The sequence below is a fragment of the Equus przewalskii genome, chromosome 25, assembly GCF_037783145.1.
Source record: "Equus przewalskii isolate Varuska chromosome 25, EquPr2, whole genome shotgun sequence".
Lineage (NCBI taxonomy): Eukaryota > Metazoa > Chordata > Mammalia > Perissodactyla > Equidae > Equus > Equus przewalskii.
In genome coordinates this window covers 27,995,171-28,008,689 of record NC_091855.1, presented here as the reverse complement: position 1 = coordinate 28,008,689, position 13,519 = coordinate 27,995,171, and positions in this window count along the sequence as shown.

Sequence of the window (13,519 nt, the reverse complement as noted above, 5' to 3'; positions counted from 1 at the left end):
AGTGCCTATCATGTAGAAGGGATTTTAAAATAACATTGGTCTTCTCTTTGTATTCTAAGAAGTAGCATAATTCTTTCATGTAACAGAAGCCTTTTCCGTGCTATGATTACAGAAATATAGATACAGACATATATATTAAGTTATAGCTAAAGATTACAATGTGATTGAATCAACTATTTTTTCCTCCTTGTAAGTTTAATGCTCATCACCTTTATGTGCATATGTTGGGCCCATCCCTGGAAAGACGCCACAATCCATTGGATTAGAAAGATTATATGCCCAGAGTAAACTTTATATGTGGTCTATGAGCCTTACAAATCTCTTTTCCAAGCCTCATGAATGCCTAAATGCCTTAAAACCGTGGATTTCCTTTCATTATTCCTGCACCAATAAGACTCAGAAATAGGATCAATAAAAGGAGGATGTCATGAAAACTGTGCCCACACTATCTTCCCAGAATGCCTTATGTTCAGAGACCAGGCATGAAGTAGGGAGATAGGATCACTCAGCTGACGAGTTCAGAAAGGACATATTAATTTCACTGTCAAGTTAGCTTCCCAAATGATGTATATGAACAGAACAAACATTGGTTACACCTGCATTAAAGGTGATTGAGATTGATTCTTGGGACTTTGAGAGCACCAGAGGGAGCTGAGAGAGTGAGCTGTTAGCAACAGGGTAGCAGAGATTCCTTGAAGTATGATGGCCAGTTGCAGCAATTGGAGCAACACCCGCAGCAGCAGTAAAACCAAGGTACACAGTATAGTGGATAGAATTGTGTTTCCCCAAAGATACGTTCAAGTCTTGACTGGTGGTACCTGTGAATGTGACCTTATTTAGAAATAGGATCTTTACACAAGTAATGAAGTTAAGAGGAGGTCAAGCCAGTTTAAGGTAGGTGCTAACCCAGTGACCATTGCCTTTATAAAAAGAGAGAAATTTGGACACATAGTTAGAAGACACACAGGGGAGAAGGCCATGTGAAGACAGAGGTAGGAAGTGGAATGATGCATCTACAAGCCAAGGAACACCAAAGATTGCTAGCAGCCACCGGAAATTAGGAAGAGGCAAGGAAGGATTCTCCCCTAAGCTTTCAGGGAGAATGTGGCCCTGAGGACACTTAATTTCAGACTTCTAGCCTCCAGAACTGTGAGGGAATACATATTTGCTGTTTTAAGCCATCCTGTTTATGGTACTTTATTTTGGCATCCCTAGGAAACTAATACATGTAGCTTTGAATAATTGCCACACATGATAAATCAGGCATTGTCAAGATACTTACAATCTAGTCATGGACACATTTAAACAACTAGATAGATGAATGGGTAGATAGATCAATAGAAGATCGATAGATGAGATCCAATACATATATAAAATATGTTATAAGGTATTATGGCGCCTATCCACGTTACATTTTGTTATTTTCTTACTCAGGGTCTTTGAAGAAGCAGATGCCAGAGAAGTTAAATGTGCAAGAATGTTGTTATGACAAATGCCTGCGAAAGAAAATGCAGAGAGAGCCAGAAAGGCTGAGAGAGCCAAGAAACCATGATGCACATCTGCCTCTGAGTGAAAGAGAGAGGAAAGGAAGGAAGGTGTGCTGGAACTTTCTCAAGTTGCTGTGCAGTCTAAGGAAAGTCCAGAAAGACCACTAGGGAGTCCTCAAGCCAAAGTTCCCTGGAAGAATTTCTTATCTTCCAGAAATGTTTCTGCCTCAGTATCTCTATTGTGCTCAGTCTCTTCCTGGGAATGGTCCGTGAGGAGCACGGTCTCAGTGCAAACTCAGTGATCAATTTCAGACCATAACAGCAGGAACTGTCAATTACTTTCCTGAGGTTGAGATCTGAGAGTTGGATTCTCATGCTTCCCTTAGTTAGTATAATAATAGATGGGGAGGTGAGGCTCTTAGGTACTGGCTTTGCATACCCAGCAGCTATTCTGTGCCCATCATTTGTGCGAAAAGATTTTTCACATTTCTTAACCATCTTTAATTTGTACTGATTGAAGGGGCAGGGATGGTGGAAAAGGGTGAGGAATAAAGTGGAGTGTTTAGGGTATTAGCTGGAGTCTACTTATGAATGAAACCTGTTTCTTATATAAGGTAGGACTAGTCTTCATGGAAGGAGAAAAGACATCATTATTGGAAGAGAAGAGAGATCCCTGTATCTCTTTTTCAGTGTTGCAGCAGCTCAGGAACAATTCCAACACTTTCTGTAGTCCTGTCTGCTGAAAGGAACTCCAGTCTGTATGTTGAGAATGTGTTTTTCCAGACCTGATAGTGCCATTCTTTCCATTTTTCCTTTCCCTTCAAAGTTTGCTTTTCTCTGGTCAGACATTTACATTACTCTAACATCAGTATGCATACTGTCTTCTATGACATCCCTCAGGAGGTCTCATTTCAGGTCAGTCAATATTTCCTGAGGACCTGACATACCCTGGACACTGGGCTAACATGTAGTGATTTCATAGAGAAAATATGTGATCCCTGATATGAATAAGCTCTCAGATAAGAGGGAGACACTGAAGCAGAGAAATTTCAATGCAATGTGATAAGCACAGTGTTCAAAGTAGTTCCAGGTGTGTTTGACCACAAAGATGAGCAATCCGATCAGCCTGGGGTGGGGGGACTGGTTGTCATAGAAAGTTCTCTAGTATAGTGAAGCTCACATATCATATGGTTTCCTCCATCATGGACTTATCCGATGTGTTTCTTCAGTTTGTCCCCCTCAGCAAGTGGTTTGAGAGTTCAAATTATTGTTAACTATTTAGTGCTATAAAATATTGAAATAAAAAATAATACTTGTTGCTTCATATGATGCCCATGGGAGCCCAGCATCTTAAAGGTTAACAATATCAAATCCATCTTCAAGCAATGTATAGAAGCTGCTTAAGCTGTAAAAAATACTTAATCGTGGAGAAAGCACACAATTAACACATGGATTATGTGCCAAGTGTTACTCTTTATATAAATTGTTTGGAATGCATAATACAATTTTCCCATGGAATACAAAACTATATATTACCAAGCTAGTCCATGAAAGTCTAATTAGCTTATAATGTAGCTGATATATTATATATTTATCATGAAAATCATTAAAATCATATTATTCACAAAAAATTGGAAAGATTAAATAGCCAATAACGGTGGCTTAATAAAATAAATTTTGTTTTAGCTAATTAGTTGTATAATGGAATGCTGTAAAGCACTGATGATTACCCTGCAGAAGAATATTTTCAGACTTATGAGTTTTCTGATTTAAAATATTCAGTATTACAAAAAGGTAGAAAGCACAATACAAAAGTTTGTCATCACTCCACCTTCAAGAGCTATCCAGTTTAGCATGCATTCCAGACTTTTGAAGAGAAAATTAATATAAATGGAAAAATCTTTTAATGATATTTTATTACTAAAAATATAGATTGATTTATCTTTAAAACCTTGATATTAATAGAAAAAGATTTTAGTAGTAGTTGGAGAACGGATAATTTTTTTTTTACTTTTTTGATTTTATTTCATTTTTATATAATTACTTATGCTTTTTCAAAATTTCAGAATTCCCAAACTTTTTCCTTCAAGAGTTGGCTTAAATGCCCCTTTCCAGAGAAACTTTATGTGAACTATTCTACTCCTCCCACCATGCTTTACTGTGGAGACTCATTAGCCCTCTAACATGCTATATTTTTTCTCATAGCACTTATCATCAGTTGACATATTATACACCTGTTAATTTAATGATTCTCACTTGTTCTAGAATGTTCATTCTGTGAAGGTAGAGGCTGTATCTAGTTTGGTTATTGCCTTATTTCCAGAAACCTAGACAAATGCCTGGAATGGAGGAGACACACAGTAAATATTGTTGGAAGAATTATTTGACATAAATAAATTAGAAAATACTATATTTTCAAATTCTATATACATGATAAGTACGCTACTTTAACTCTATCTATTCAAACAGAAAAAATAAACACAATTGGGAAAATACAGCCTTATAGATATCAAAAGTTGAAGGTTTAGAAAAAGAGATTTTAATTAGGTTTAGAGAAAAAGATCAATATGGAAAGCTTTCTTTGGATTCTGATGTGGTCTTTTGAATTATTTCATTATTTTCTGGATGGCAGATACCAAATCTTTTTACTCACATTCTAAAATGACCCCCAATAGACCATCGGTCTGTTATTAGCACAATTCAAAAGCATAGGGGATATGATGATGCATTTTTTGGCTCAAAAAATAGAACAAAGGTGTAGGAGTAATTGAAGAGACGGCAAGAGAAAGAAGGAGGCTGAGAGGCTTTTGAGAAGTATCTGGGCAAGATTTGGATGTAAATAAAGACCTGATGTAACTAAATGAATCATTCAGGACAAGCTAAGTTATGCAGAGATAACAGACAATGCTGAGACATCATTGGCTTGAACCAAGAAAGGTTTATTTTTTACTCATGCTCTGTGCATCAAAGGTTGGAAGAGGCTCAGTTCCACATTCCCTTTGTCTATTCTGCAAGACCCAGAGTGAAGAGTTCTTTTTTATCCCTGCAGATGGAAAAAAGAATCCTTTGCAGATGGCAAAGTATGCACTGGCTCTTTAAAGCTCTTCTCTATAGGTGACACCCATCACTTCTATTTATATTCTATAATAAATTCCAGGAGCTGGCCCCGTGGCTGAGTGGTTAAGTTCGCGCGCCCTGCTGCAGGCGGCCCAGTGTTTCGTTGGTTCGAATCCTGGGTGTGGACATGGCACTGCTCATCAAACCACGCTGAGGCAGCGTCCCACATGCCACAACTAGAAGGACCCACAACGAAGAATATGCAACTATGTACCAGGGGGCTTTGGGGAGAAAAAGGAAAAAAATAAAATCTTTAAAAAAAAAAAAGAATAAATTCCATCCAGTGGGAAGGGCCAATCTTACACTATGCCCAGAAGGAGAGCAAGAATCAAATATTTGTGGACTAACACTTTAATCACTGCACAGCAAGAAAGAGTGAATGGAACCTATATGTGAGAAACTACAAATGTTAGACGAAAAGTGCCATTTACCTTCCACTGGTTCCCCAGTGAAGTTTGGGGCCAATACAAATTTAGTGCGCTTCCTCAAATCAGGCAAGGAGTGAGGTTCCTTATTTGCAATATGGCAAGAGCAGCAGGCCTGGTGAAGAATAGTAAATACCTTTGTCTTGGTGCTATTTAATTTTACATGTATTTGTATATTTCCATATTTATGTGTTTTAGGCATGCCCTATTCACACCTGTATCCAGCATTATGATAAATGAAAAAATATAATTAGAGTGTTAGTAGTAATAATATCAGTGTCTCAAGTCATGGATTAAAAGCATAATGGGACCAATGTGTCCTATTGATTTTAAGCACTTTACATCTTTAATAACTGAAAAAATCACAGAGAATCAAAACTTACAATGTGCTACCCTTAATGGTAAGTAACTCAAGTTTAGAAGGGTTCTGTAGATTAATTTGCTTTCAAGATTCAGTTTTTACTATATTCAAGTAATTTACCTATTATTAGCTAAATCTAGTACTCCTTGGTCTAAATACCAACATAAACGATTCACTTCTCCTCTGATTTCTGTGATTCTTAGTTGCCAACATGTGCCCTCTCTTTCCATTTTCCCCTTTATTATAATTTGCTAATACATTAGTTTGGTCCCTCTGGATATGAATACAATGAAGCTTTTAACTCTGTTTATGGGATACAAGAACACACATCCTGCCAAGAGATTTCACATTGAGCTACAAATTACTATCATGAGTCATTATTTCCATTTCATTCTTCTCCTTGTGTGCATGGAATTACTGTGAAGATCCCATTAGCAACAGTGTAATTATAGGCAGAGTATTTTTTTTAAAGAAGAAATCAAACCAAACAATTTTTGCAATGCCCAGGAATAAATGAATATGAAAAAATCTTTAGAGGTTATTTTTATCATGAAAAATAAATAATATCTAGAAACACAGTGGGGTTTTGGTGTGGGTATTGGATGTAGCTAGTCCTGGTGGTCTAGTGGTTAAGATTTGGCGCTCTCACCACCACAACCCAGGTTGGTTTCTTGGTCAGGGAATTATACGACCTTTCTGTTGGTTGTCATACTGTGGTGGCTGCGTGTTGCTGTCTTGCTGAAAGCATGCCACCAGTATTTCCAGTACCAGCAGGGTTACCCATGGTGCACAGGTGTCACTGGAGCTTCTAGATGAAGATAGATTAGGGAGAAGGACCTGGCCACCTACTTCCAAAAAACTTTGCCACAAAAACCCTATGAATAGCAAGGGAGCATTGTCTGATACAGCGCCGGAAGATGACAGAACGGTGCAAAAAGGTGAGGAGGGGTTCCTTTCTGCTGTACACAAGGTTGCTGGGAGTTGGGATGGACTCCACAGCATTAACAACAACAAAGACAACCACAGAATAGAATCAAAAGTAGATAATAAATTTATGAAAAGTACAAATAGAATTCTTAAGTAGTGGTTTATTTGCTCCTTTGGTGAATTTAATCGTCAACTCCCTTCACTATTGTAAGATAAGGGTATTATATTTAGTTGTATGCCCATATTACTTTAGTTCTTTTAAGTTAAATTAAATATTTTGGCCTTCAGAAAAAGAACAAAATCATCAGGGGAAATAGGTTCCCATTGCTTTATTTCCAATCATTTGGGGTGTTTGAAGCAAAGCATTGAGGTTAGTTGAATCTAGGTCTGAAAGGCTACAGGACAGATTCCTAGTCTTAGAAGAACTTTCCTTAATAAGTCAACTCATTTAGCTAGGTATATATAGTATTGATTTGTATAGTCCACAAGTTGTTACTGAGCACATAAGACATGCCCAGCACTTTCCAACGTGCAGACAGACGTAAACTATCCCCTGATACAAGCTGATATGCCAGTGTGGCAGACAGAAAATAAACAAAATAAACAGCACAACAGGAATCATGTAAGGAAGGGAGAAGTGCTACCCAGCGATAAGAGAAAGTCATGCAGTGCCAATTTTAAAGTAAGGGCATCATAGTGCAGGACCATTGAATAATGAGCCAAGAGTTTAGAGTCTGAGGCGTGGGTGTTTCTGGGAAACAGGCCTGCCAGGGAGGAAGAACAGCTCTTGCAAGACCCGGAAGCAGCAGCGTATGGTGTGGGTTCTATTTACAGCTAGAAGGTCCAGCGTGGTTGGGGCCAACAGAGTAAGGGAGAGGCTAGTAAGAGATGAAATAGATTCTTCCATGTAACCGCATTTCCTCTGATATCTCGAGAACCTATCTTGAAAACAAAAAAAAATTAATGTCTCATTTTATATCATGAATCCTGTGTCCAGAAGTGAGACCTTGTGGTAACTTTTGCCAGAACTTTCACTCAAATGTTTCATTACACACAATGATTCCAGTGAAACACATTGGAATTTGTACTTATAGAGGTTTCCAGAAGAAGTGGGGAAGGTGAAGATAATTGTTAATGTGTACGATGTGTTTTCCCTTTCTACATAAGGTAGATATTTAAAAAGTCATTTTGCAAATGAAAACAAAGAACCTGAGAGATTTAGTCACTTCACTAAATTTCTACTGAGAACTAGCCCATCTGAGCTAAGCCTATCTGTCTCTAATTGCCTAACACTTTCCAGTTGATGGTGAAATCTCTTAACTGCCAGATTCACATGGAGACAGTTTGGTATATTCTGTGAGGACAAATTAATTCATGTTAGGAAAGATCAGAAAATACTCTCTCTAGTTTTAGGCATGGTCAGGATAAAGGGAAGATAGGAACAGAAAATATTAAACAGAAGGGAATATTTAGTAAAATGGAGTTAAGAAGTTCGAGCTGTTTGCAGAGATCAAAAAATGTAATGATCACTGCTTCAGAGGCTGAGAAGGAGTTATTGTGGAGTTTTGAAGAGCACAATGAAGAAGCAAATGATGTCAGCATTTGTTCGTAAGAAAGATGAAGGTGGAGTGGTGGCAGATGTCACAGAAGAATGAATCTGAGTGCTCTAGCAGAACAAAACCTGGGCCTGGCCTTGAAATGTGTTACTAATTCAGCTTCACAATTTCAGATCTTTAACTTGAATAGGTGGTATACATTGTCTTTATATTAATAAAATGATTTAAGGTTCTCTGTTGTCAATAAGATATGCATCAGTTAATATCTTTACAGACTGTGTGGTAGTATGGGGGTGTACACCAAGTGCGTAATGTGGGGACCTGGAATTGGCCACCCCAAGATATGTCTCTTTGGCATCAGGATTATTTGAGGCTGATTGCTTTTGATAAACTGGGACAGGGAAGGAGGCTCTGAGGAATGGAACTTGCCCTTTCTTAGTACACATTTACATTTGTAAGGTAAATCTCCATCTGTAAAAGGTGCCTCCCTCTCTGTACCAGGAATAAGAAAGGAGACGACCTTCTCTCTAGAAACTCTTAATCAATACCAAAGGCAAGGACTTAAAATCTGCATTTTATTGTGCTTTTCTGGTAACCTCCAGTAACTAACTTCCCTCCCCCTCCCAACGTTGGCATTTCTTTAAGGATTAAGCATCTTTCCTTAGGCTAGGAACTGATTGCTGCACTCACCTGTGACCGCCCACCTCCAGACAATCGACTAGCCTCCTGCTACGCCCACCTAGAGAGCAGACCACTACCTCCTGTGTCCATCAAGCATTGTTCCGACAGGGCAATCTTGTGACTATTGTGGGAGAGACATTTCAATCACATGTGAAACACCCTGTTTGGGGGTATATAACCACTATGTGCACCCCACTTCTTCGGTGTCCTTTCTTCCTTCGGGAAGAAAGGCCCGGGGCCATGGTTCCTCATAAAGCTTTGTTTAATTTTCTCTTGCTATTCTGTCTCATGTAAATTTAATTTGTTCTCCGGCCAGACGAACCCCCATTTGGGAAGAGGAAATGTCTTCCTCCCCTACAGTAATAACAAATTTAATCACTTTCCAAGAAGGAAAAAATTAAAAATCTAAAGCAATGTTGGATTTTTATGATTCAATTGCCGTTCAATTATGTTATTTGTTTTGTTTTATTTTTACTTTCCTTGGAGTTTATAAGGATCCCATTATTGGAAAAGAGTTACTTAAAGCTAGCATGAGGGTGTTTTTTAATCAGCAACGATCCTTTAGCACTTCCTAATTTTGTATGAGCAGGAAATGAAAGGAAGGCAGAGTATCATCCTTTTCTGTTTATTTTCTATGGATTAGCTTTCCAAAGCAAACCTTTTTTTTTTTTTTTATTCCTTCCAAATTTCAATTGACTTGCTCAGGCCAATTTGTCTTCAAAAAAGTGGTGTCCCCTGTGATGGTCACACATGCTTATTGGACAAATGTTCTCAGAAAGGTCCTTTGTGTCAACTTTTCTAGGCAGGAAGGAAAAGAAAGGGGAAGGAAGATTTTGAGGGAATGCCTTCTGATGTACTGCTAAATAATGGTCTTCCGATTTGTTGGGAGACAGAAAATGCCAAGGCAATTCGGGATAAGCCAGCTGACTGTAGAAATGACGGGAATGGAAGTTTAATGCACAGTCTCACTGGAGGACCTACTCAAAGACACGACTATAAATGTCTCCAATCTACTGACTTTTTTGTGATTCTTTGAGGAGCAGCAGATTGTCTCAGTGTGGTCCTCCTTTACCTCTGTCTATCACTACTGATTTACTAAATAAAAATGATCTAATTGCTGGTCAGGGAAATAGGAAAATATTCTTTGCTCCTCAAAGATGAAGAGAAAGGTGGACTAGAAAGTCTCTCTGTTCAAAGTCATACTCCCTTTAAGAAAAGAATTATAAATTTCTTTTCGGCATTTTTTAATTTTAAAATAATAGTAGTGTTGGTGACTTCTTAATATAAATGCTAATGGAAAACAGGATACTATTTCTTCTAGTTACTGCTTTAATGACTAGATGGTGAAAAACATAAACATTGGTTTTTTTTTTTTAAGCAAGATTTGCAGAAGTGTTTTCATATGATGGTGTGATTCCATTGTCAATCACTTCTTAAGTATTTTATATGATTCGTTATGTCACATTTATGCAGTGAGGCTAAAAAAAATATCATGCTGGAGAGCACATCGGGTATCACATTTCAAATATGGATCCTGCTCTAGTTTATTATTTGTTTATATACATGTACCATTTTCAAGTATTTTCTTCTTTTAAGCTCAATCACAGGACAATATATCTGGGAGGGAAATGTGTTTTATTCTAAATCTAAGGTAACTTTATTTTCCATATCTTATATCTACAAAAGGCTACAAACCCTTTTTATAAGTGTACACTTACTCTATTGATTATCATAAGTATGGGGATTACCAGTGCTTACAAGTGACTGAAAATATTTCTGAAGGTTTACCTATGTTGAAATCCAAGAAACATAAATCCTACCCACAAGGACTTATGACCTTAGAAATTATTTTAATGCGGCCAGCTGAAACCTAGAATTATTTTTTCTTAAGGATGATTGACTGTTAAGTCAAGAAATCTGTGCAAACATGCGCTACTTCACTCCATGGATCTGTGTTTCACATTTGTTTTGGTTTATGTGTGTGTTCTTGCATTTATAACAATTGAAAAAATAATACTAATGAAAATAAACAACATAAGGGAAACTGGTGATCAAAAATACCATTAAGAACATATCCATATTGATTCAAAGATAATACATTTTTGCAAAACTATTCTATGTTGGGAGATTTGACTGAGTCTTTAAATGTTGCCTTTTTGGTGATTAGAGACTTAAGGCAGATAGACAGCTAAATGATTTTTGCCCCGTTAGATTATAATATCATTTCCATTACCCAGAAATTCATTTCTTGTTGCAGGAGACCCACGTCATTATAATAATAGTAATTATAATAATTATGATAGCACTTACACTTGCAATTATACTGTGCTGCCTATCCTAGTGAATCCTCCAACTCTTTAGGAAAGAAATACAAACCATAGAAGGGAATCACTCTTCCACTGAAACGTAGACGTCACTGGAGTAAAAAACATGGTCTCTCTCTTCTTTCTTGCTTCCAGTTCTTCCTAACATTTGTTATTCAGAATAAAGGATTTAACTGAATGTCCAAAAATAAAAGTAATTCATGAGAATGGAGTGGAAACTGAAAAAAACCCCAGATAGCTCAAGGTACAGTTGTTAAAAAACACAGGTAATATCCAAGAAAACCTACAAGTTTTAGCCTTTGTTCCAAAGGAAATACTTCCCTACAGGATCGTGTTCTGCAGCAAACATTCTCTCTGGATGTATAGACAGCAAAAAATATCTGTTGACTGATTGACTGTAGCGTATCTGTCAGGTATTGCATCCTTGATCGTAGATGTATACATTTCCCACAATCTTTTGGACCATTTCCTGGGAATCAGGACTGTATTATTTAGAATATAGAGGGCAAACAATCCCATTCTACACTTATAACCCCGTTTGCTCCAGCAAATTTTAAACCACACCAAATTTTCAGGCTTATTTTGGCTACATTGTGAATATATGTGGATTGTATATGGACAGCTTTGCATCTGCAATTGCTGGTTGGCAATCTCTCAGAACATTCTGGGTTTGTTTGACTTAAATTGTTTTTCCCTCTTTCTTAGTTTCAATGAGTCTATAAATACAATAAAAATAGCTTCATTGTAGTATTTTAGTACTTCTGTATGTGATCTTGGCGAGAATTAGTAGTTTAGAATAATTTAAGAATAAGAAATGTAAACTCCAAACTTTTGACAAAAGTTCCCCATTCTTATAAGCTCTCCTTAACAATAGCCTCTTTCTAGACCTCAAGATGAAAGTAATTTAGATGTCTTGGTTTTCTTCTTCCTCATGTCTCTATTTCCAAACCCAAATCTTTCTTCAAATTCTATCTCATCCATACAGAATGAAATAAACTTGCTCTCCTCTGAAATTCATAATATGGGAGCTGGCTATTCCTTTCTTAGAGCACTTAGTGTATGGTCTACGAAAGTGACACCGTGTCAGCTGGCACCATGAACATTCATAGTGTTTGTTGCATGGTAGGTGCTCAATAAAATTATTTGACCTGCATTAAGGTCTAGCTTGTACAAATACTGTTGTGTGCTCAGGTGGATGTCTTACTTTTACAACCCACTATGCCAGGTACTTAGTAAATATTCATCAAATAACAGTGATTTCTGTTAGCTGCCCTATAGTTCTATAAACTCACAGAGAAAAAGGTCCTGTCTTATTTATCATCGTATCTTCTACACTGCTTTGTGCATACTATACGTAATATTTATTCATCAAATGAATTCAGCATAAAAAGTCTATTCTCAATGTGCTACTTAAATTCAAGTCTAAAGTTTCATATATTTTATAGAATACTTTCATTATACACAATTTATATTTAATTAAGAGTCACATTTCCAGAAGCGCTTTGGAAACAAGTGGTAACTATTCCAAAGGGCCTATCCAAACACAGTAAATTTGAAATCTATTTGAAGAGAAAAGAAAGAATGCCCTCCCCGCCCCCCAAAAAAGTTGGTCTATCCTAAAGGACTTAATGTTCCTAGCAGATAACTAAAAAATGTGCTGAATCCAAGGAAAGAATTTATGTGTGGCCATCTAAACTTCAAGAAATAATTGCCCTGCTAAGATTTATCTTCCCTACAATTGGGTTAATGGAAGCCTGTATTTTGGTATGCAAAGAATCCTTTTTTCAAATAAAAATTTGTAAATCTCTTAGGCCTGTTGCCCTCTCATTTGACAAGAAAGTTGCTTTCACATATAATCTGTCAGAGCCAAGTCTGCAAAGATGCACTACTGGTAAGTCTGTAAGTGAAAATGAAATTTCTTGGAGAGGGACAATATTGGCCATATTCTCCTAGTTGCATGTTGTTGAAAGAATAAATGAGTCTTTCCATGAAACAAAAAAAGTTTAAAAACTTGCAAAAACAACATATTAGTACTTTTTTACCGGAAGAGAAGACAGCAATTGGGAAACATAGGGTAAAATGAATGTTTGTCCATTTGCTTCTAAGGATGTATTTTGGGAACAGAAAGCATGTCCTTGGTGGGCAGAATGAGTGTCATTCAGGTTTTAGATTAGCTGCTGCCCTAAAATTTATCTCAATGGGCTTGTGTTAAGTGGCAAGATTGTGAAATGAAATACAAATTAGGCTTAAATAGGATAGATTGCATTAAAAATGTATTTGCCTGAGCAGGAAAGTTCAACCAAAGTTCAGTTAGTTCACGCTCCTGTGAAGTGGGGAGAGAGGCTGGGTGTAGCGTCATGTCTGCTGTGGGTGGGACCTCATGGAGACACATCTTCTAGTTTCCAAAGGCGACATGATGTAGACAAACATAGGCATTCCAGCAGTGACTGACATCCTGCCGGATGAAGTTAATTCGATCCACCTGAGGATAATTCTAGCAATTGGCCTTATGACCAGCATTCTCACTGCTGGTTCACACTAAATATATGTTAATTGATTCCCCAAACACAGCATTTATCTGCATTGTGAACAGAAACTTCTGATTTTCAAAGTTATCATTCATATGCTTCTGAGTAATAAA